Source organism: Rosa rugosa, chromosome 3 (assembly GCF_958449725.1).
Source record: "Rosa rugosa chromosome 3, drRosRugo1.1, whole genome shotgun sequence".
NCBI lineage: Eukaryota > Viridiplantae > Streptophyta > Magnoliopsida > Rosales > Rosaceae > Rosa > Rosa rugosa.
Window position 1 is genome coordinate 7,938,968 of NC_084822.1, and position 26,180 is coordinate 7,965,147.

The 26,180-nt window shown below is 40.0% G+C and overlaps 1 long non-coding RNA gene across 1 annotated transcript; it reads left to right on the plus strand.

The window, feature by feature from the left end:
• Positions 1-3,366: 3,366 nt before the first annotated feature.
• On the plus strand, positions 3,367-6,246 carry LOC133738706 (uncharacterized). The gene is made up of 4 exons (XR_009860243.1): positions 3,367-4,154; positions 4,230-4,298; positions 5,165-5,247; positions 5,935-6,246. It is a non-coding gene; the product is annotated as an uncharacterized LOC133738706 (long non-coding RNA).
• Positions 6,247-26,180: the final 19,934 nt, after the last annotated feature.

Below are 26,180 nucleotides of genomic sequence, written 5' to 3' on the forward strand. Positions count from 1 at the left end.
GAATGTCATCACAAAGGCGTTTTGGCAATAGGTAGCAGTTCATTGCATAGAGGGTCATAGTTTGAGCAACTGCCTTGATCAGAATTTCCTTGCCAACACAACTAAGAATCTCAGACTTCCAACTGATCAACTTCTTTGACAACTTTCTTTGATGTATGCAAATTTAGCTGTCTTGGATTTACCAACCCTTAAAGGTAAACCAAGATATTTATCATGTTCATCTTTACGTTCCACTGCTAGAATGGAGGCCAAGTTGTTTTGAAGATCCAAGTGTACATTCCTGCTGAAGACAACACTACTTTTTTTGAAAGTTAACTCTTTGACCAGAGGCTTTCTCATAGATATCCAAAATCTGTTTAACAGCAATACACTCTGTAGCAGGAGCAGCTCCAAATAGAAGAGAGTCATCTGTAAAAAATAAATGGTGGAGTGTAGGAGCTTGAGAGCACATTTTGAGTCCTTGAATGACATTAGATTACACTGCATGTGTGATGAGAGCAGAGAGTCCTTCTGCACAGAGAATGAATAAATAAGGTGACAATGGATCACCTTGTCTAATCCTCCAAGTAGGCATTATGTGAGGGGTTGGTTCACCCTACACCAAAATTGAGTAGCTGATATAGGTAACATTGTTCATTTGTTCGTGACCATGGTTATCCAATTTGGGTGAAAACCCAATTTGGTAAGAATAGCTTGAAGGTACTGCCACTCTAACTAATTATATGCCTTGTTGATGTCTAATTTCAAAGAGAAAAAAAAACAATTTCTTGCTGTCTAAGTCTATGCATAAAATGTGCAGCTTCATTGGCCACCAAGGTATTATCGAAGATTATTTACCCGGTACATAGGCACTTTGCAGAGGAGATATAATGTGAGGCAACCGAAACTTGAGTCGATTTGCAACCACTTTAGAACAAATTCTGCAATAACATTGTTAAGTGCAATTGGACGGAACTGAGCAACTTGTTTAGGGTTCTTAACTTTTGGTATCAAACATAAGTAAGTGAAGTTGGTGTTGCTTCTCATCTCCCCTTTTTCTAAGAAGCCTCTAACAGCTAGACATACATCAAGTCCTACAATGTGCTAATATTTTTGAAAAAAGAAAGGGGACATACCATCAGGTCCAAGACTCTTGGACAGATGCATCTGGAAAAGTGCAGTTTTGATTTCCTCATCAGAATAAGGCTGCACGAGATTTTCATTTATTTCAGAAGTCACCTTTCTTGGTGTTGCATTCAGTATAGCTGCCATAGCCTCCGAGTTGGTACTTTCAGTTGAGAAAACATTCTTGAAGAAAGCTAGCAGAAGTCTTTGAATTTCATCCGGTTCACTTTGCCATTGGCCATGCTCATCATTTAGATCGCGGATTAGATTTTTGCTTTTTGATTGCTAGCCCTTATGTGAAAGAAGGCAGAGTTTCTGTCACCATCCTTCAGCCAAATACTCGGGATCTTTGTCACCAGTATTTTTCCTGTTGGGTTAGAAGTTGACTATGTTGTACATGCAACAATCTCTGCTCTTCATACTGTTCTGGGGAATAAGGCTTCTTCATAAGATCATTTAGTTTCTCTTGGATGACACGCAGTTCTGCTTTCTGATTATCAAACTCAGTTGTGTGCCATTGCACTAGCTTGTGTCCAGTATCCTGAATTTTGAAAGCCACTTGTTGATGTGCATTACCACTTACCAGTAGAGCATGTAGACCAGGTCTACTTATTAAGTTCCCCACAGTTAGGGTTTTCATGCCAACATTCCTCAAAACGAAACTGTTTGGGAACTTTCTTGTAATGCACTTTTTCTGAGCTCACAACAATCAAAAGTGGGCAGTGATTAGATTCACTAGGGTTCAGAGTGATAACACAACTGTGAGGAAATAAGGCTAAAACCACGATCAAGACGTTCTTTGGTGAATTTGTTGCTCCAAGTGAAGCGGCTTCCTACAAAACCCATGTCAATAAGGTCACAGTTCGTCATGGTTCGTCGGAATGTTGCCATTGGCGCTGTAGCTCTTCTGTGTCCTCCAGACTTATCCTTGTTCGACATAATCTCATTAAAATCACTTGCCATTAGCCACAGCAAGGTGCAGGGTTCAGATGCTAGGGCTTTGATGAGAGATCAAGTTCTGTGTCTTCCATCTCTTGCGGCAACACCATATATTCCAGTGAATCTCCATTTGTGTGTATCCTCCGGTTTGCCTACTGTTGGTGAAATTACAATAATAACAATAATAATTATAATTTCTCTTGAGAAACTCGTTGACAAAAAGGCTGAGGCGCGGGTATCTCGCTCTCTTTAAGGAGATTCAAGCCCTCTGCGGAACAATGCCGGTGCACCAAAAATCTCTTGACTTGTTCCCTCCAGGATACAACAGCCAAACAATAAGTTGTGTGGCTCACACCAATCTGCACAAATTGGAGGAACCCAAAGCTCCACTAAAATAACACTTTTCTTTGGCCAAAGAACACACAAGACACTTTGGGGGATTTTGGAAAGAAAGTTGATGGGTGAATGGTAGTATCTCGTAATAGTATTATGTAAAAGCAATGATATATTTGAGCATGCAACAAATGGTGCTATTTATAGGCTCTTAGGACACTCCCTACAATTAATAGGGTAGAACCAAAAGCCATAGGTTACAAGAATTAAAACCTAAAATAAATCAAAATAAAACACCATAAGTTACAAAATAAAATTCAAAATAAATTCTGAATTTAAACACACAAATAAATTCAGAAATTAAACACAAAATAAATTCACCCAAATTTAACTTCAATAATAAATAAAATATTAAAATGTAACAACATTCCCCCACTCATTTTAATATTTTAAAAATAAATATAAACCAAAGTTACCGGCCAAAGATGAACCACTATGCGTCATGAAGGTGTGCTCTGCATTGAACCTTCACTTAGTTGTGAGCCCCCGAAAATTTTAGTTAAATTTTCGAAGGTAATTTTTCGCCAATAAGATTTTTCGCAAGGTGATTTAAGTGAAGGAATCGAATTCTGAGATTGTTTTGGTGTCGAGACCACCTATTGGGCCTTACGATTTAAGTTTGGCTTGAGATTCTTTCATTTGGGCCTAGAAGGTTATAAAAGTTTAGTGAGACGACCGTTTGTTGAAGTTTCGAAGACGATACATTGAGTTGTGACAAAGTTTTGGATTTTGGGTTTTTACGAGATCGAGTTTTGGGCCTAAGATGAAGTCGAGAAGTGACTTAGAAAGTTTCAGACGAAAAACGAATAAAAGAAAAGTCCCGAGCCCAAAACCCGAAAGAAATTAGCTAGAGGAGTTTCGTAATTCGTAGCATGGTTAAAATGGGCATTTCACACAGATGGGTATAAATAGAAAACCTTGAGTGTGAAAACCCTAGAACCTCTCTCCTCTCTCGGCCGCGTCCTCTCCTCTCTCTTTCCCGTCTTCCCTCTGCAAGCGCCGGAAGCCACCATCTCCGACCACCACCTTGCAACACCGCCTCCACCCTTCAAACCCACATCCAAATCTGATCAAAGCCCAACCAAAATCCCCACCATGCATTGATTCCAGCTTCCATGCTCACCTCAAAACCGCGGCAGCACTGTTCTCCAGCTTTCTTCCAATTTCCGGTAACTGCTCCGCCGTGTCGCCATCACCCTCGACTCAGAACTCACCGAACACCCAGACCTTGAATCCCCGTAGCACGCCGACGCCGGAGAACGTCGTACATATCTTCGCCGGAGTCTTAGCTTCTACTGAGATCGATTCCTCTTTTCTGGGTTAAATCGAGCTACACGACCACCATGGATGGAGTCAGCACTTCAACCAAGGTCTAGAATAGCCCTTAACCTGGACCTCCGATTTCGACCAGAGCCACCCAGCACCGCCGTGAGAGCCACCGGCTTACCTCTCTCATCTGGTAAGCTCTATTTCGTCACCTGTTTTCTTGGTTGAGGCCTCTGCTTTGAATTGGATTGAGAAACCCTAACCCACTGTCACTTAATTTCGAAATGAGGTTCTTGGATTTCTGCGAATTGGAGTTTCGGAGAAGATGAGCTACTGGGGTAGCTTTGGTTGAAACCAGAAATGATGGAGACTTGAGGTTTGAGGAATCTGCGTTTTTGAAGATTTTGGAGAAGAATGAATTGTTGGGTCAGTTTCGATTTGAATCATAAATGGTAAGCTTTAAAAGCAGACTCTGTTTTGATTACAAGATTGGTCAATGGTTGGTTGTTAATCCTTTGGTGTCTTAGGTGTTAAAACGATTGTGGTGGTGAATTCCTGCATCGACGAATTGATCTCCGAATTGGGAAAGAAGAATGGTAAGGGTCTGGGCACTTGAAACTATCTTGCTGTATCTTGCATGTACTTGGTGAAGTTGTATTTTTGTAGAACTTTCGAAATGAAAGTGGTAGGTGTTGTTTGAATGGTGTGGGAAACTTTGCATGATAGTGGAAAAGGATAAAATAAGTTTAATATAGAGGAAATTGGTCTTATGAATTAGCAAAAATTCGTTATCAACGTTGAAACGTAAAATAAGAATGTCTATAACTATCATTTCGGATACCACGGATGTAAGAAAAGGAGTGAGTTGGTTATTGTTAACGAAAGTGTAAATTGCTCAAATCCATAAGGAATTGGTTTCCGAAATGAAGTTATATTGGCTAATGATTATTGGACCGCACTTAATAAGAAGTTTGTTTAGTAAATACTTTGACGATTAAATAGGGAAATATACCAAGAAAATAGAAAAGGTCTAACAAGTTGACCTAAAATTTAATTTCAAATCATAGCTTTGTTAATTTCTCTATGTCCCGAAAATTGAAAGAAATTTATTTAGTAGAATGTTCGGGCCATTTGTTTTCTTAAAGTAAAAAGGGTAAAGAAATGAAGGTCAAGGTGCTAATCATAATCACCATATCTCAAATGGTTCAAATGCCATTCCATTTGGACTATTTGGGAATGGTAAGGGTATTTGTTGCTTAAGAAAGGAATACTAGACAATGGCCTCAGCTATTTAACCTGAACTAAATTATCAAAAGAAATATGGTCACCATATCCCGAATGAGCCTACCATTCTAAGTGAATTGTTCGGGAATGGTTTCTAATAATTATCGATCATGGGTTATTTGGTGAATTTTAAAGCGAGTTATGAATCAATTACTTATCGGTATAATTTTTGTTAAAGGACTCGAGCGTGTGCACATGAAATTGGAAGAAGTATCGAAAGTCAGAAACGAAGCTAAGTTCGGACGAGCACACCATATCCAGGTAGGGTGAGTTGTCCCTTCCTTGTTAGAGGCTTTTCGATATACGTGGAATGCTCTAGTATAATATTATGTTGTCTGCAAGTACCTTTTTGGTTGTTCATTAGTCGATGCCTCGTGATACCTATGTTTTCATAACTGATAATTGGTGATTGCGAAAATTGAGGCTAGACTTGCATGTTGAGATACTATACTCTTTGTATGTTTGTACTTGTGACCTGAAAGTGAATGAGACCTAGACGCGTAGATTCCTAGGGATCCCACAGTGTCGATAACCGTGAACCTCCGGAGGGGGCTGTGCTCCTATGTTTGTCGAGGAAGGGTGAGTACCGACAGTGAACCAGTCATAGGAGACTCAGAGCCAGGAAATGGACACTTTTGCTACTTGTAGTCACAAGGACTGCAGAGTAGTTGGCTGGTTCTCGAAGGATGACGAACCGGGTCGGTCACCGATTTGTTTTATTTTAGCCGGCAGGTAAGTATCTTGGAGCTCCAAGTTGTGTGAGGCATACTGCATATGTTTTATAAAAGAAAACAAATGTTTGTGGTTGCCTCTTTTCTTAAAGCATTTTTCGATAAACGTGCACGATATTATGTAGTAAATATTTTCAAGTATATTATTTTTCAAACCTAGCATGGTTGGGTCGGCCCCTACTGGGCATGCGAGGACGAAAGCTCACCACTACAACAGTGTGCAGGTTTCGAGCATGTGGTCGAGGAGTGTACAGAGGAGGCACATGGCTCGGCTTGGCGCATTTCTCTTTGACGTTGTTAAAAGAGGGTTTTGGTCCCTTATCGGATTTTGAAGTACCTTATTTATTTACTTTTTATTTATTTATTTGTTTTCTACTTGCTTATTTACAAAATTTTGGGAGACCCGTAACCCTGGGCCGCGTCTCTCATACTTGTATTTACTTAGTGATTTGTTATTTCCCAAATTGGGCTCCTATTGTAAGCCCAAATCCTTTAGCCCACTTTAAATTCCGCCTTTAAAAATATGTTGTTCGGTTGGTAGAATGATTTGTCCAAGAAAGTGTTTTGTAAACCAACAGTCTGAACCCAAAAGGCCTTGCGATTTTGGGTTGATGAGTTATCGGGATGTCATTCGTGACATGTCGGTTTCTCATTGGCTCGGGGTCGTGGCGCTGTGGGACCCCTCTCTCGGGTCATCACATTAGTGAAACAGCATTCCCTACTCCAAAGTTGATAGTGGTCTCAGACTTGAACTACAACTGCTTAAGGGAAAATAAGAATTACTGCTCACACATAATAATTCAGGTGTTAATATGAGCTTTATTAGCCAGCACGTTACGGCCTTGTACTTATCCCGGTTTTCATGAGTGTATTTCAAGAATAAGCCCAATTCTCATAGAGAGCGACCCCACTCTCACATTCATATAAGTAAAATCCGTCAAGGATGCTCTTGTAACTATGACATCCCACTCATATGAACTACAGATTTTATTAAGATTTTTAAGTAAACTCAACCTTCATATACGTTACAAGATTAATGCACTTACATCATAGGGATGAGTAAGAAAATATAGTGCATTTTTCTTACGGCCACCTTATGATTCGTTTTTCCCATTGAACCCAGTTTTTAGGATCTCTAATCACCGGGTTGGGTGTCCTCATATATGGCTCATGACGATATGGGCTTCAATCCCATCCCCCTCGATGTACTCCAGACTTTTTCTCTTGTCAAGCCCTTAGTTAAAGGATCTGCAAGATTATCACATGATTTAACATAATTCACATTAATAATTCCATCACTCAAATATGATCTCACAGTACTGTGCTTTCTTCTTATAGGTCTGGATTTACCGTTATAATAACGGTTATTTACTCTACCAATAGCTGCAGTGCTATCACAATGAATCAATATAGGTGGTATATGTTTTTCCCACAAGGGAATTTCATGCAATAAATCTCTCAATCAATTTGCTTCTTCACTTGCTGAAGCTAAAGCAATAAGTTCAGCTTCCATGGTTGAATTAGAGATTATTGTTTGCTTCTTTGATTTCCAACAAATAGCACATCCACCTAATGTAAAAATATAACCAGTGGCAGAGAGAGAATCACCTGACAGAGTATTCCAATCGGCATCACAAAAGCCTTCAAGTACAGCAGGATATTTTTTATAAAATAATCCATAATTTTTAGTACCAAGCAAATATTTCATAACACGCTCAATTGCATGCTAATGTTCTTTACTTGGTTTACTTGTTAACCTGCTAAGTACTCCAACTGCATATGCAATGTCAGGTCTAGTGTAGTCAGTTGCATAGCGCAAACTGCCAATTATGCTAGCATATTCCTTTTGATTAATTACATCATTTTCACTCTCAACAGGAAATAAATGAACACTAGAATCAAAAGGAGTAGACACATGCTTGTGGCCAACATAATCATATTTCTTCAAAATTTTCCCAATATAATGTGACTGATCAAGAAAAATATCATCACATGTTTTTGTTATTTTCATGCCCAAAATAACATTAGCCTCACCAAGATCTTTCATATCAAAATTAGTCTTAAGCATAGTTTTGGTCTCATCAATTACATGCAAATTTGAGCCAAAAATTAACAGATCATCCACATAGAGGCTAATAATAACATGTGAATTTTTCCAAGATTTATAATATATGCACTTGTCACATTCATTTGATTTATAACCATTTTCAATCATGCAGGAATCAAATTTTTCATGCCACTGTTTAGGAGCCTGCTTTAAACCATAAAGGGATTTAGATAACTTACATACCTTGTGCTCTTGACCAGGTTCTATAAAACCTTCTGGTTGGTCCATATAGATCTCTTCATCTAAATCACCATTTAGAAAAGCTGTTTTCTCATCCATTTGATGAATAATCAAATCATGAATTGCAGCAATAGCAATCAATAATCTAATGGATGTAATCTTTGTAACCGAAGAAAAAGTATCAAAAAAGTCTAGATAAGCTTTTTGCTTAAAGCCTTTAGCAACAAGTCTAGCTTTATATTTATCTATACTTCCATCCGAATTCAGCTTTTTTCTAAGGACCCATTTACACCCAATGGTTTTAAAACCTGTTGATAAATCTACTAATTTCCAAGTATTATTAGAAATAAGAGACTCCATTTGATGTAGGACGAGAATGGACCCAGTTTAGCCGAAAAACCATAAAAGTAAAGAAGCGGTGTAGAATCAAGAAGAGTGATTGGAAAATAGGTAACTCACGCGTAATGAGATTATTAGCCTCTGGAATATTCAAGAAGATTTGGTTTTGGACCTTTCGGGTTACTCGTACAAAAAGTCAGGTTTTGATTGTGAATCAGATTTTATCAACTTTTGGCTAGAACGTCCGTTTGAGACGCATGATACCTTTCCAGAATGGGAACGACGAGATCTTCAAGACTCACTTTAGTGAACCCTAACGGATTTAGGCCAAAATATGTCGTTTTAATTATCCGATTCGGGATTTAATATTTTTAGGTTAGTTTTGCATTCTTTTTATTTTAGGTTTTCTAGTTTATTTTGGATTTGTTTTGTTTTAACCCGTGGGCTTTAGGGATTCATTGTTAGTCGCCCTAGGGTTTCTTTTCTCATATATAAGCAACCTTAAAAGGCTGCAGAACTATCTTTTATCATATTATCAATCAAAATTGAGATTTTTCTCTCTTTCTCTGGTGGATTCCAGAATTATGTCTTTTAGGGTTTATCGCTTGTAAACCCCGTTACTTCCGCTCGCGTCACCATTTCATCATTCACAGCCTCTTTCCAGAAAATTGCATTTGGTGATGATTAAGCTTCATGTAAAGAAATAGGATTTTCCTCAACATTATAAACATAATAGTCAGGGCCAAAATCTTTTTCAACTCTAGCTCTCTTACTTCTTCTAGGTTCATTTTCATTAGTTTCTTGTATATGAAAATTAGAAGAAGAAGAACTAGGTTGTGTAAAAATATTTTCTCTAGATTCTTGACCCCCACTATTTTTCGATTTAAAAGGAAATTTTTCTTCATGAAAAATTGCATCATCAGATTCAATCACAACATGATTTTCAACATCAAGAAATCTATAGGCTGTACTATTTAAAACATATCCAACGAAAACACAAGTAGTAGCTCTAGCACCCAATTTTGGTCTTTTAGGGTCAGTTAACCTCACAAAGGCTAGACAACCCCAAACTCTAAGATAACTCAAATTTGGTTTATGCCCCTTCCACACCTCAAAATGTGTAATTTTTGTATTTTTATGTGGCACTCTATTCAACACATAACAAGCAGTTAAAACTGCTTCACCCCAAAGATTAGAGGGAGCACCTGAATCAATCAACATGGCATTTGTTAACTCAATCAAAGTTCTATTTTTTCTTTCTGCCACACCATTAGATGCAGGTGAATAAGGTGGAGTAACTTCATGAATCACTCCTAAAGATTGAACAAAAGAATTGAATTCAGAAGAATCATATTCTCTCCCTCTATCACTTCGGAGCCTTTTAATTTTTCTACCAAATTGATTTTCAACCTCAAGGAGGAACTCTTTAAATTTGGCAAAAGCATCACTTTTATTTTTCAACAAATAGACATAAGCATATTTAGAACAATCATCAATAAAAGTGATAAAATACATGTTACCTCCACGAGTTAAAATTCCCTCAAATTCACACAAGTCTGTATGAATTAATTCCAATAGCTCAGTATTCCTTTCAACATTTTTGTGAGGCCTTCTAGTAATTTTTGCTTTACTGCAAGTCTCACATTTTTCAAAATCTTTTTGCACTGAAGGAATTAAGCCCAAGCTACTCATGATTCCTACATATCTACTATTTATATGACATAAACGTGCATGCCAAAAATTCAAAGAAGAGAGCATATAAACTGAAGTAGATGATTTATTATTATTCTCAACATTCAATTTGAATATGTCATCACAAGCATAACCTTTGCCCACAAATACACCTTTTTTGGTGATCACATATTGGTCAGATTCCATAGTTTGTTTAAAACCAGCCTTATTAAGAAGATAACTAGACATCAAATTTTTTCTCATGGAGGGTGTATGCAACACATCTTTCAAAGTTAGCACCCTATCAGAAGTAAATTTGAGTTCCACCTTACCAGTTCCAAGCACATGAGTAGTATGTGAATCTCTAAGCATAACTGTTTTGGGCTCCTTAAAAGGAGTGTATTTCTTGAACCAATCTTTATCATAGCAGATATGCCTATTAGCACCACAATCTGCCCACCATCCTTCAACACTTTGAACCATATTTACATCAGTTATCATTGCCACATATGGTTCTTCAGTGACGTGAGCTTGAGGAACAGCCTCACGTTTTCGATAATTGCAATTTCGAGCAATATGCCCACTTTTGCCACAAACATAACAACAAGTATATTGTTGCTTATTTTCTGAAGGAGGATATTGGTTCTTATTCACATAGCTTGGTTTGCCTTTATTCTGTTGGTGAGGTTTACCAAATTTTTTCATATTTTTTTTCTTTGGCTGCATAAGAGAATTTTTATGAAAATGACCATTGGGCATATTATTATTGGAAGATACTAAATTTACCTTGGAGGTGTCATTGTTTGTATCTTGCATAAGAACATCTTGACCTCTTGCTTCCTCCTCAACGCGGATGCGAGTCGTCAAGGTCTCCAAGGAAATCTCTTTTTGTTTGTGACGCATGAATTTTTGGAACTCTCTTCAAGTTAATCTACAGAACTTCTCATTATTTCTTTGAATAACGATGAGTAGTTCATTATAATCATAAACATTATATGAGAAATAAGTCAAGAGATAAAAAATAATAGTTATACTCATCTTTCTCAAATTGAGATCTCCCATATTGTCGAACGATTTCTCTTGTGCAAACTCCATCTTGTCGATTCTCCTTAAAATTATTGGTGAAATTACAATAATAATAATTATTATAATTTCTCTTGAGAAACTGGTTGACAAAAAGGTTGAAGCGCGAGTATCTCGCTCTCTTTAAGGAGATTCAAGCTTTCTGCGGAACAATGCCGGTGCACCAGAAATCTCTTGACTTGTTCCCTCCAGGATACAACAGCCTAACAACAAGTTGTGTGGCTCACACCAATCTGCACAAATTGGAGGAACCCAAAGCTCCACCGAAAGAACACATTTCTTTGGCCAAAGAACACACAAGACACTTTGGGGGATTTTGGAAAGAAAGTTGATGGATGAATGGTAGTATCTCGTAATAGTATTATGTAAAAGCAATGATATATTTGAGCATGCAACAAATGGTGCTATTTATAGGCTCTTAGGACACTCCCTACAATTAATAGGGTAGTAACCAAAAGCCATACGTTACAAGAATTAAAACCTAAAATAAATCAAAATAAAACACCATAAGTTACAAAATAAAATTTAAAATAAATTTTGAATTTAAACACACAAATAAATTCAGAAATTAAACACAAAATAAATTCACCCAAATTTAATTTTAATAATAAATAAAATATTAAAATGTAACAACACCTACAACCACATCAATGTGGCTTGGAGATTGAGATCTGAGAAATGCATTTGTATCATCGTTCCAAAGTAAGGCCACGCCTTGAGAATCTCTTTCCTGTGGAAAGCAGATGTTATCTATGAACCCTAGCCTTCTAGTAAGAGCATTGATGTGCTCATTTTGCGCTAAGGTTTCAGCAAGGAAGATGATGCTAGGTTTACGTGCCTGAACGATATCAATGAGGGCCCTTTGTGACTCAAAGTTGATGATTCCCCGACAGTTCCAGACTAGGACCTTGACTTGAAACAGGACCGGCGTATGGAAGGCTACAGGCGTAGCTTGCTGGCGTCGCAGTCGTTGAGGCGGCAGCACTTAGGGTTTTTTGTTAAGAAAAATAGTGAAAAAATAAGAAAAATTTTTAAGTGTGAGAGGTAAAACAGATTATATTTATAGAGAACTTTTTACAATTTTTTAGAAATTTTTTTTTTTATTCACTTTCTTACCATTATGCATAGTGTTTAATTGTTTGCCGTACGATTTCAAAACTAACGAAAATCCACAGTCCAGATTTCATGTCCGTTGGATTCAAATTCCTTAATTAATTGCCCAAAGAAACAACCCACGTGCAGGATATGTGTCGCTGACGTCACCTCCTATTCGTCTTGGGCCAGGCTGGACCCATTCTGGGTCGGTTTTTGCCCTTTCTAGAGCCCCAGGCTGACAGACCGGGCTGCAAAATGCCAAAATATGGGTGGAACTCTTCCACAAAGTCCAAATTTTTTGCGTTCCGAGTCATTGTCTAATTGGACCCATGCCACTAGACTTGCGGCTCTTAAACAAAGGCAGATCGGATAAACTAGAAATCTTATCGTGTGCCTAAAATATGACAAATCACTTGAATACTTGTTCCAGGTTGCATCAATTACGTTTCACATAAACAAGTACATTTTTTCTAGGTATTTTTTTTGCCGACGACTGTTGACAACTCGGCATGCACCTCTTCCTTGTACTTTGTTTTTTCATTTTTGAGAATGACCTCTTTCTTAGACTTGAGCCTCATTCAAACAATTTATCATATAATTAACCAACTAATTATCATATAATTAACTAGTTAATGTTATCATAAAGACCGTATAGTGTATGGATTATATGAAGGTAGTAGACCTTAAGGCACTGCAAGTTTCGTCGGATTAAACTATTAATTCCAAGTGTATATGTTTATCAATTAGCACCACTGGCGGAACCACGTTGGAGGCTGTTTGGGCTATAGCCCAACCCAAATTTATTTGTATGTTTTATATAGTATATATGCTTCCCTTTACACGGAGCTGCAGTTGGTTCAGTTGGCTAAGTTGCTGTATGTGTAACCTTTCTATAACAAGTTTGATCCCCCACTTGTCCAATTTTTTGTGTTTTCTGCCTCTTTTTCTGGTTTTTTTATTTTCTCACCCATGTTCTTCTCCATTTCTTCTTTGCTTACAATATTTTCTTCTCTTGTTTCTATTGTTCTTTTCCCTATTTTTTTCTCCCTTCCTTCTTCTTGGTTACTATTTTCTTTCATTGTTTGTAAATTTTCTATAAATGTTTCTGTATAGAATTTTTGTAAATTCCTTATTTAATTCTTAGTGTCTTAAATTTTTTAGAAACTTTATTGACAAAAAAAAAATAATAATCTTATAAGCAACCTTAAATTAGCCCACCCCACTTTTGTATCCTGGTTCCGCCACTGATTAGCACATAGATTATATGCAACGGAGTAGACCTTATGCATAGATATCTTGACTATATATAAGAACCAATTAAAGTCGGTTAGCTACGCTAACAGATGTGCACCACTCTAATTTAGGATTTGTATAGGGAGAGATTTTGCCACGATAGTGATATGGTGTGTGTCTAATAATTTACTGACACGTATTTCAATTTATACGTATAATCAAATTTCATCTCCCTTAAGTTTACGATAATTATTATATGGTTTTGGACTGACACTGCGGTGTTGCCACATGGTGGTCCAACCTAATAAAATTACTCACTAATGTGATATTCAAAATATATTCTAAACTTTTTATGTACCAGTTTTATCCATATTTACTAATTTTTTAACCGATGAAAATTTCCAACATTTTTCTACCTCCGTGCCCCTATTACAATGAGACTGTCAAATAATGATAAAGTTTTTTTTTTTTTTGAGAGAATTGTCAACCCATTGCATTGATCAGCGAAATTACACATAATGACCCATCCTTGTGGGACTGTCAAAAGAGTCACTACCTAAGTAATTCAACCTTTTTAAAGACCATGAAGCTCAGCCAAAATCTACCCTAAAATGTCCTAGAAAATCAAAGGGCCAAGACATTCCAAGTATTTTTGGCGACAAATCTCAGAGAGAACCTACGAATTCATTCCCCATAGGAGAATAAATTCTTACATAAAAATAACTAAAAGGACAAAAATTCAGCCAAGCAGCCCAGCTGTCCCACAGACCAATCAGAAGCCCAATAGAATGGGAAACCCTAGCACTAGGCCCAGAAAGGTTCCAAGCCCAACTAGACCTGCTAAGGCCACCCAAACTCATGGGCACCCAAATCAAGTACGGCAGCACACCAGACCGCCTCCAGTTGACGACGCCGGACTGGGAGGTCAACCACCGCTCGTCGTCGCCATCGTCTCCGCTCCCAGCAGCAACCAACCCCTCTCTAGTACAGATCAGCGCTGCATCTGTTAGCCCAGCCGCGCCCTTGTACGGCGACCAGTCAGCAGCCTCTGTCCCCGCCCAACCGCCTGGCACAAAACGAAATCCCAAGGAGGCAGACCTCCCCCCGGTGCTCCACTCCGCGCCCTGATTACACGCATTTATATGCTTGTAATTGTATCTAAAACACTAGAAATAAGCTAATCCTTGAGCCAATTATAATGTAATTAATCCAATTTTATTTATTGTGTAGGAAATAAGCGGAATTGCGGAAATCAAGCGAAAATGGTGGAAAATTGAGCAAATTGGAGTTTCCGACAAAAGAACAAAATAGCCGACGCGGGTCAACTGTAGTCAATGTCATCAAAGGAGCGGGATCCAATTACCTCCGATACTACATGCGGAAATGCATGGAGAAGAGTGAGAAGAAACGGGTAGAATTGTAAAGTCGGCAAAAGTAATGCATCTTAATTAATTAAGTGATCATTAATTGCTTAATTAATCAAGTGATTAATTGCTTAATTAATCAAGTGATTAATTAACATAATTAATCAAACAAAATTGTGCAGCCATGCACGTGCAGCCTGTTGTACTTGCTTTCACTCTCTTCCTCTTTGTTCACACATATAGCACGTGAACAGTTTTCCTTCTTCAAAATCAACCATTGGAGCCTTGACACGTGGACAGCTATCCACTTTTCTTGCTTTGGCTGCCACCCATTAGAGCAAGTTCACCCGTTAGGTCACCGGGTCACCTACTATTCACTGCTTTTTAGTGTATATTTTCATTCTCTGGGTCACGAAATACACTGTGCCCGTGACCCAGGGCACGAAATACACTGTACTCGTGACCCAGAGGGTGAAATTAACACTAAAAAGCAGTGAATAGTGGGTGACCTGGTGACCCAACGGGTGAACTTGCTCTTATCAATCATACTCTCTTCTCTCTTCGACATATATATATATACCATGACCTAATTCTCCAGGGAGGAAGAACCAACAGAGAGTAGCCGCACCGCCAAACAGAGCAGCAGCCCTTTGGGCTGCTCTCTTTCCTCTCCTTCCCCACCATTTTCCCTCTTCTCTTTATATTTTCTTTTGGAGATTTAAAGGATTACTCACCCAAAGCTTCTAAGCATCAAAGGACTTCATCATCATCAAGATTTGAAGATTGGGTAAAAGTGGGGAGCTATAAATCAAAGCTTGTCATAATTGCTTCATAGCAATTGTGACTTGTTCTTGTTACTTCTCACTTCTTTTCACCTCTTCCTCTTTATTGATGTTTGTTGATGTTAATTTAATTATGGGTAGTGAGTAATTTCTTTGTTGGGGGTTAGGGTTGTGTGCCCTAACCCAAATTTGATGTAATGGATATTTAATTTAATTTATATATGAAATTTGTTAATGATTGGATGCTTGTGTTTTGTGATAATCAATTAGAATGCATGCTTAGGAATTGTCAACTCTTGGGTATGTGTTTTAATATTCTAGATTAAAATTTAGGGGATGACATCCTTAGATTTTAGAGCTAGAACCCCGATTTAATATTTGTGGGAAGTACAAGCATGGTTCACTACATGATTAGCTTGATCGCAATTATGGTGAGCTTGGTTGCCTAATTCCTCGAACTCTAGGCCTCTTGATGTGGATTAGTGACCCTTGAACCGGCTCTATTAATTCATGTCAAGTGAGTTCCTACGGCCCTTGAACCGGAGTAAGAATACCATGAAAGGGAATTTCGGCCCTTGAGCCTTGAAAAGCCTTGGGTACGGCTTCTACTATCTTTAACAAATTGCACGTAAATCAAATTAGCATCTAGAGCATTGAATTAGGGTTAGGATTCATCCCTAACTACCAATCCCATATTCATATTAATTTCTTACTTTTCTTTTCCTTAATTTAATTTAGTTGTTAGTTAAAATTTTCATTTAAATTCTTGCACTTTAGTTGTTAGAAATGCAAATTACATTTTTGGTGACATTTCCTACTTCATTGTAAATAGTCATCACTAGGTCTTAGTTTTGATTAGGCTTCGGTGCAAACCAAAGCCGAGCATTGCTAAGGCTTGGTGTCTTAGAGTAGCTTTTTTATTTATTTTCTTTTTATTTTTCTTTTGTTTGCTAAGTGTCTTTATCTCCGATTATCCAAGGATTGTGGGTTAGCCACTAATCCCCGTGGTACGATAGCTTTGGGCACAATATTTCCCTATCTTGACAACGATACGTACGCTTGCGTAAATGTGTATCCAAGTCACGCCCCGACGAGCCAAACCGTCCCAAACATCCCGGGTCAAGAAAGACTCGAAACCATTGCCGCTGCTGTGAATAGCCACCCGAGAAAGCTCTTCATTGCCCCCAATTTTGAGAATCCGACGACGGGGAACCCCGCCATCCTCAATCCCCCAGCGACTAGACGAGAAGGAAACCCCATCTCCTCTAACCCAATTTGCAGAACCGCCACCAGGAGGCCACGGCCTCCACCTACCTCTCAGAGAGAGTAACCTAGACATAAGTGAGATATAGCTTTTAGGATAAATAATGATAAAGTTGGAAAACCCTAATTTTGTTTCCAAATTTATTTATAGCGATACAATTTTTAAAGTTATAAATATATAACTTATAATTTAGGTAGACCCAGTTCTTTCATTTTCAATAAAGATCTAATCAATTTTGGGGTACATTCCATTTATTATCTTTTTCTGACTTGCGTTGAGATTTTAGAGAGAACTATGATCGAAGATTATTGAGCACCTCCAATTATATAGAGATCTGGGTCATGAATGATGTATTGTAAGTATTCATCATTTAATTTAGTGGGGTTGGCAATTCTCCTGAGCCGTACTTATAGCTCACTCTGGCACCATGCAAACAACAGTGGGATGAAATCTGCTGTCCCCAAAAATACTGTGCCAAACCAGTCCCCATGCATTCATTGGTCCACAAAGAATAAAATATGGAACAAAAAATTAAGAAAATATTTTCTTAATCTTTATGGACCAATGAATGCATGGGGACAGGTTTGGCAAAGGGTATTAGGGACAGCAGATTTCTTCCCAACAACAGTTTGGGGGTTTCCTTGTTTGGTTCTGCCAATTAACTCCAGTTGGCTAAATAGTCGGTCATAAGAGTAACTCCAAAAGTTAAAGCTTTAGCATTTTTTTCTTCTCCAACTCTAACAGATTCTCTATTTTAGATGTAAAATCTCCATATTCTTTCTTAAAATTTTAGAGATTGTTGTAAATACAGGGAATTTAGTATTTTCTTTCCTCACTTTTTTTTTTTTTTTTTTTTTTTGAATAGAAGAGGTCATCCATTATGCAGCTCAGCGAGCAGTACAAAAACGATCCCCCCCTATGGGGGCGACAGAAAGAACCGTTCCGTAGAAACTACTACAAAGCCAACCCTAACTAAAAGAGCAAACCAAACTAGTAATCTCCTAGTACACCCACCTTCTAGGATTAAGCCCAAACAAAGAAAAGTAGAGCCCCGAGGAATAAAAATAACGCCTCGACAAATCGGGCTCAACGGGGTCTCTCTTTACTTTGCGATCTTTTCTACTCAAGTAGATAAAACAAAAGGTAAAGCCTCCTCATAAAGAATGAGGAAGCCCACGGTTACCAGAAAAATAAAAAATAAAACACCAGGACCCAAATGAGCCCACAGTAGGCCCAACTTTCTGTTTGGGGCCCAAACACTCAGCCTTGACGCCCTAGCATCTGAGCCGCCACATACAGGATCAGCATCGCCACAAAAGCTACCACCGACACCGTACTTGCCACTTCTACCGCCGCACATACTGCCACCAGAGTTCCTACCAACACCAACCACAGCAGGGGACCATGGCACTGGAGTCCCCGTTAGGGGAAGAACATCTCCACAGAAACACCATTGGCCTTGTGCACCACCGCTTCCAATGAGGCCAGACAGAGACTCAGCCACATCTTCAAGACCACCGAAGGCCGCTTTAGCCACCACTACAAAAAAGAATTGTGTTAGCTTCACCAATTTGCGTCGGCCTTCAATTGCCGTCGCCAATGCCTCCTGTTTTGCGACGGCAAAAACTGAGGGGTCGCGATTGTGCAAAATATTTGCGACGGTAACAACTGCCGTCACCACTGGGCGTGGCAAACCCAATGGTTTACTTCGGCAAGAGTTTGCGTCGCGTTTCTTCAATTCTTCCCGTAGTATGAAAACCACGACAGTCGCCCTCTGCTCAAAAAGAAAAAAAAAAAAAAAAAAACCTCTCTCAAAACGGAGGCCGATCTCTTCGTCTCTCTTGTTCTCCCTCTCTCTCCGTCATCGCAAATCCCATCTTCCGCCAATACTTCTGTCTAAGCTCTTCCTTATCGGCAAACCAGATTGGGGAAATCTTTTGGGGGTATCGTTCAGATCTAGATCCCTCACCTGCAAAAGAGTCAATTGGGTCGCATATCGTAAACAACGTCGGTGAGTCCGTTTCAGGGGAGCTCTAGCTGGCTGGAGACCAGAGCTAAGATGGGTTTCAGTTTAGGATTCTTGGTTGGCATCTTTGGAGTTCTAATTCTCTCTCATGCCGCTTAATCAACCGTTCTTATTTTCCTCTCTCTCAGCAACCAAGAGCAGCCTCCATCTCTCTTTTCTTCGAGCAGCCTCCAAACCCAAAACCCAGAGAAGCATTGAGCGAGACCTCCCCAAACCCAAAACCCAAATCACTGTTCGAGCTTCTTCCACTGCCTTCGTCGAGACCTCCCCAGCTGTAAGTATGCTTCTTTTTCAAGCTTGGATTTCAATGCAATCAGTCAAAATTGAAAAACCCAGTTTCAGTTTCAAAGCACTGGGCTTTTGGATTGTGTGTTTAGTCACTTGTTTCAGTAACTTTCTAGTTTCTACTAATGTTTGATGGTTGAGGACTTGAGTCCTACTGTTGGTTTCAAGTTATTGGTTGATTTGGCTTTTTTTTCCTTCATTCAAATCTGGGAGTTATGTGTTATTGGTTGGTTTCAAGTTTGGAAAGTGACGTTCTGGTTTCAAGTTATTGATCCACTCTGCTGATATGGATCCACTCTGCTTTGGCATCTATAATTAGATGTAGATTTGGTTTTTTGCTTATTTAGATTGAGAAATCTGGTTTTGAAGAATGATGAAGTAGCTCTGGTTGTATATCTTGTTTGATTTTTGAGATCTTAATGAAATGGGTTTTGGAGAGATGATGTTGCCCTCCATGTGTTTGTGAAAATGACTCTTTCAATTGAATGATGCGCTTTGTTTCGACTATCTGCAAATGCAAACTAAATGAAGTACTTGGCTCACATAATTGAGAGCTATGGTAAAATGTTCATAGAATTGAAAGGTGAAACTCATTTGCTTGCAGTCATCACACACTTCTCCATCTTCCTCATGTCATCAATTGCTTCATCATTACTGTCCAGTAGCAAATGGAGCTTTCTTTGGTTATAGCAATTACTGAGAGGATCATGAAGGCTCTTAAAGACTAGGACGAAGATGAAATCCCACCTGAAAGTGTCCGTTGCTATGTTCTTTATGAATGCCGCAAGTGGAATCTTGTTTGAACATTTCTTTCTTCCTTATTGTTCAGTTCATGTACCGAATGATCCTGAATATTTCAGGCAGTTCCATTTGCTTTGGATTTTTGTTCCGTTCACAAGCATGATCTGTATTTCAACTCCTCTATAATTGAACTTTATGTTTCAACATTTCCATCAGTTGTCCCAGCATTTTGAAATTACATTTGCTTATGGTTCATTGGCATTTAACTATTCTCTGCCATTAAATTCTCTCATGGGTCCGTTTGCATTTATATTTCCTACAGTTTCACTTTACCATAGTTATATTTGCTTCAGTTTTCACTTTTTGTCTACTGAAGCATGACAGTTTTGAGTATATTTGTGTTTTTGGCTGTTTGTATCTAATGAACTTTGTATTTGAACAATTTCTATGATAGTAGATTTTCACTTTTATCACATACTCTGCTATTACATTCTATTAAGAGATAGGACTGTGCAACAGTGCAAGTATATGTGTTGAATGCTTGGTGATCAAGTCAAAAAATGATAGGTATGAACAAAAATATCTACAGAGAGTTAATATTTTGCTTGATGGCTTGATAATGGGGTGTTTTGTAACAGACGTTAAGCCTGCATCTGCGGATTCTCCTTTAGAGGTAGTTTGATTTCGAGAGCTCTATTTTTACTTCATTCTTGATAATTATCATTACTCATTCTGAGTTAGATTCCTTATTAGTGTATAGCCTTTAGATTTTATGTTTATGGATGCATATAACATCAACTTTGATGCAATCAGAAGCCGATGATGGGTATAGGTGGAGTGTGGACTGTATGATGATGATGATGATGATGATGGTACGTGCTGGTCTATTAAACTCTTCCCTTCTCCTTTTTGGTATTTCTGTTCAATTTATATCTCTACACTCACTCACAGATAAAACAATGTCGTGCTACTTTTTCTCTTAATAGCCTTCAACTAAGAACTCTTACACTTTCAGTAGGTTCGTTACTATATATAAATTTCTTTGGCATTCCCATGTAGACCAAGACAAGGTAGAAGCTTCTAAGTTATTTTTGCAAAGGTTAATGTGTCAATGTTTATAGTGACAGTGATAATGTTTATAGAATGCGAAAGTTAGTTGGTTTGAATTTAATGTGATTATATCCAACGCAGGGTTTGATGTCATCTTTAGAATCTAGTGAAGATGGAGGAAATGAAGTGTTCTGATTACCAGTTTTCCAGTACATTAACTATATGTAATTTAATTTTGTAAATTTATGTATTTGAACATTGGTGAAGATATATAAAATTGATGTTAAAAAGTAATTTGATGGAACTTTTCCTTTGTATCACTTTCTTCCCTAAAATAAAAATTTAAAAAAATTCTAGCATGCAAATTTTGTATGCTAGATTTTTTTTTTTTAAATTAATAATTCACATTTTGCGACTGCAATTTGCCGTCGCAAATATCAATGGCGACGCCACCAACGACATCGGCAAAATTGCCGTCGCTTAGCCGTCGCCATTGGTCTTTTGCGACGGCAAATTGGCTTTTTGCGACGGCGTTGCGCCGTGGCAATTTGAATTCTTTTTTGTAGTGCACCCTCGAACCAGAAGACACCAGCCAAGAGAGGTCAGCGCCATTCAAACCACCACCCGCAAAGACAAAACCTGATCCAGCCCTCAACCCACCGCCGTCTGAGACAGAAGGTCCACCCAGCCAAACCGGAGCCCACCAGTCTCTGCCATGAGCATCGACCTTCCCAGCATCTCGAGACACCGAATCAGCCTCATAAGTCACTAGCCACGATCGGAAACCACCGGTTTCCAACCACGGGAACACAGATGAACTCTGCAAAGATGAAGACCCGGCATAAGCCGACCTTGATTTACCCGTTATCGAAGAAAATATCGGGACAGTACGCCATCGAGGATGGAGAATGGTGCAGAGACGCCGCCGCGCTCCCAACCCTAGCAGAGCTCTGCTAGGCATTTTTTTCTTTCAAAGTTAATTAAAGTTTTTAGAGAAGAAAATTGAAAGATCCTTAAATCATGTTGAATTCCTCACTTTCTTTAAAATAGGGATAGTTATAACGAATATGTTGGAGCAGAAAAAGCTCAGTTTTCCCTAAAATAGAGAAAAATCAAAATATGGGAAAGCTGTTGGAGTTGCTAAGTACAATATATATGATTAATTGTACGTTCGTGCCAGAATTTGGTAAACAAATTTAATCAACTAGGCTTAAGAAAACTAGCTACTTTTTTGTGCCTTGTTGATTCCGCTAGTTGTTATAGACAAAAAGTGAACTAAAAATTGAACTTTCTTATTAATAGATGTGAGGTATCAATTGTAGATTGATTTTTTTATGATGGATGGTATCTTCCACCTTGGTTGATCCCATATCATTTTTTAACTGATGCGCCGTTGAAAAATTTGACACAAGATGTGTGAAGCGCCAACATTGAGCGTTCAAACACCCTAATATAAAAGATAACGTCTCAATATGTGTACTTTTGCACGTACGTCCGTAGTCTTATTTGGTCGATCGATCAGCTATATTCTCGATCGAGATTGATAACCATTATACACTCCGATCATTGTTAAGAATGGTTGTTGGATATTCTGTTCGATTAAGTACTTGAGTTTTCCTTTTGTATTTCATGGTTAATAATTGCAGTACTGCGTGTCTCCAGCTCGATGAAATGACTGCTTCATCAATGATTATTGTTTGAGCCCAAAAGTAATTTTGGCAATATCCTTTAGTGGATCTAGCACAGCGGGCCGATACCTGCGGCCCAAAAATAAGCCTACTGGGGTTTGGGTTACAGCTTCGCCCATTCCGGAATCCATGAGGAAAACGAAACCTTATTGGAGTCAGGTAGCAGAGATTGATTAGGAAACTTCAATCAATAATCCTTCTACAACAAGGAGCAGTCGAAACCCTAGGTATATATACCAGGTTTCAAGGACGAATTATATACCTCTCTGATATCAATCAATCCTAGCGATTACAAAGCCTCCCCGGAGCAAACCTTCAACCTTGTTGAAACCCGGTGACCGTGCGCCAGTCCTAGTCTCTCCAAGAGCCGACTGTCAGCATCACCAAACCAACCGGCGACCGTACTTCCAGTCCCAGTCTCCCCAGGAGCCGACTGCGAGCGCAACCGCCACCGTTACTACCAGCGAAGCAAGGGTAACGCCCTCGCAACCCAGCGAAGCTAAAGTCACGCTTTAGCGCAACCCGTGCTTTCTCCAAACTTCCCAATGATTGCTCTGCTTAGTCTACAATACTAAGTATCGATTCGGTGACGCGAAGAGATCACAACCAAAGTCCTTATCCGTAAGGCAAAAGTCCTTATCCGTAAGGCAAAAGTCCTTTTCCGAAAGGCTAGAGAAGAACCCTGTGACGAGGTTGGTGCTCTCCTCGTCCACAGCGCTTGAAGAAGAAGTCAGGTCAAGGGACTACCCCAAAGACTGCACCCCGCGGTGCTGGCACGCCTGCGCAATCACTCGCTCAAAAGAGACAGTTTGCAAGCCGACTGGTTTTGGAGTCAAACATTTTGGCACGCCCAGTGGGACCTATTTAGTGTCTCTTCGTGAACATTAGCCATTGGGAAGTTAAGCGAAAACCCTTACCAAAAGGTTTACGCCAACTGCCCAAAGCATAAGACCTCCAGTTACAAACCACATCCTCGCGCGGATTGTCGTGGTCTTTCAGAAAAACAAGTGACTCAAAGATTCGCTCTTCATTCCCATTTAGCCGACATGTCGACTGAACAAGGAGAGAATCGCCCGACCACTGCTGAGGGTCAAACTGTCACCAACAACCAGGCCAACGAGCCGGTTGACACTGCCGCTGTCTCCAACACAGCGACAAGTAGAGAAAGAGAGGCTTTCGTTCCGAAGCCTATCCCAGAGGGAGCCTCCTCCGAGGTCGTATTCGCGATTATCCTGGAAAACATTGAAAACCATAGCAAGAAAATAGCTGCTGATCTTGCAAAGGATAACGCAAGGGCCGACCAGGTCACACGTGAAATAAACCAGCGTATTTCCCAACAAGCGGAGGAGACTAAGCAGCGAATCTCACAGACTGAGAATGCTTTGATGGCTCATGCTTCAGGTATCGCAGAAGAGCAAAACCAGCGCCAGAAAGGAATAATGGAGGCTATTGCGAACCATACGAAGCAGACAATGGCTGACATGGCTGGTCTTCGTAAAGATGGAGAGACCCTCGCAACCGAGGTTGCCATGCAAAGGGCCGAGTTGAACCAGGCTAAGGAGGTATTGAATCAGACTTTGGGCGATCCCAATGCTATCCTTGGTTCTCTTGGCCAACCATCCGGTTCGGGCAAATACGTCTCACCGAATCAGCAGGAGAAGGTTAGCAGCAATACAGCTATACCTTCCGCAACTGCTGCAGCCACGCCGTTGAAGAACAAAGAACAAGCGCTTGTTATCGGCGGTAGCAAAGACAAGGGTACTGCCTCAGGTGGGCAGACTACCAGGCAAAAGCACCAGGCCTCAAAGGGCGCTGGAACCTCGTCCGATTCTACGTTCGTTCAATACGACAGCGACGGGGCAGAGAACGTATATCAAGAGTTGCCAGGAAGCTACTACGGGATTGACCAGCCTGGCAACCCGGTTAGGATAACAGCTCTGGCAAAGAAAATGCCCATGCCGGCCGTGACTCTACAGCAGCCGGTTACAACTCGCGTTGTACAAGTAGGAGAAAGAGCAACAACAAATACCATCCAAGCCATACCATTGCAGGCTGCTGTTCGCCAGAATGTGGCGATACCTCCTCCTCCTGGTCCTGAGTACGTGAGACGTGATGAGGTGGAGGAGATGATCCGGCTGGCCAATCCTAGGGCCCAGATGGATGGGGTCTATGAGGGACCTTTCCCACCACACATAATGCTCGCGCCCTTCCCCAGGGGTTATAAAAACATCATATTTGCTACTTTTTCAGGGGAGGATACCGAGAATGCGGCAACTCATCTGGCCAGGTTCAGGGTACAATGCGACCAGTACCAGAATGATGACATCCTCAAGTGCAGGATCTTTGGCACTTCTCTATCAGGGGCTGCCTTTAGGTGGTTCTCCAAACTGCGACCAGGAACTGTGGCAGATTGGCCTGCAATGGAAAAGCTCTTCCAAGAGACATTTGGGGCCACAGAACCTGAGGTAGACTTGGCTTCTCTCACCCAGATGGCCCAACAGCCCACGGAGTCCGCTGTGGCTTACCTTCAGCGCTTCCAGATTCAGAAGGCCAAACTGAATGTGATCCTGCCGGAGAAAGAGTTGATCAAGTTGGCGATCAAAGGCTTAGAGCCGCGCCAGCGAAAGAAGCAGCATGGAAGCATGATTCAGTCAATGGGAGAGCTCATCACAGAGGTGGGAAGCTTCGAACATCTCCTCAGAGAAACTGATGCCAGGAAGAATGCGTCCAGAGGGACATATGTACCAGGGAAAAATCGCACCATAGCGGCCCTGAGCTACCAGCCGGCTACGTATGATCCTTACTATCACTATCACAGTGAAGATTTGGTTCAGGAGGACGATGAGGAAGATGAGAGCGACATCGCCGCTTATGAACTGACAGGAAGAAAGAACCCAGCCTTGAAGCAACTGAAAATCTCCAAGGAACCTGTCAAGCTCAAATCGATGGCCTTCACTAAACCCGAGTTCGCGGCGTATACATATGATGCCAACAAGGCACACGAGATTCTAGATGAGATGATCGCCGCGAAGATGGTAAAGACCGACTTTGGACCTTTCCCTCGACCAGATCAGCTGAAAGGAAAGAAGTATTGTAAATTTCATAACTTGTGGAACCATAATACAGCTGACTGTGTGAAGCTCAAGGACCAGATTCAGGTATGGCTCAATAACGGTAGTCTTCAAGTGGAAGCTCCAGTAACTGCAGCCGCGCTTGTTGACCTAAATCCTTTTCCTGATACTGGGATCAACATGGTCGATGTGAACTGGACCAAGTAGAAACAGAGGAAACCAACCCTGGATTTGGACACACAGGGGTGAGAAGAAAAGCCTAACGGGGCCCCTGCCCAGAAGAAGGCTAAACCATTTGGTCAAGCCTCACCCGTAGTGTTATGCTTGCGATGCAAAGAAGAGTGTGGCATCCAAGTATCGCACGAAGAGGTCGAGCAAACATTTCGTTTTGGCTCTCTCCCGCCTATCAAGTGGGCCTCGCCATCGCGAAACTATCAACCTTCCAGCCCGAGAGAAAGGGAGGAAATGGGGTCACCTACATCAC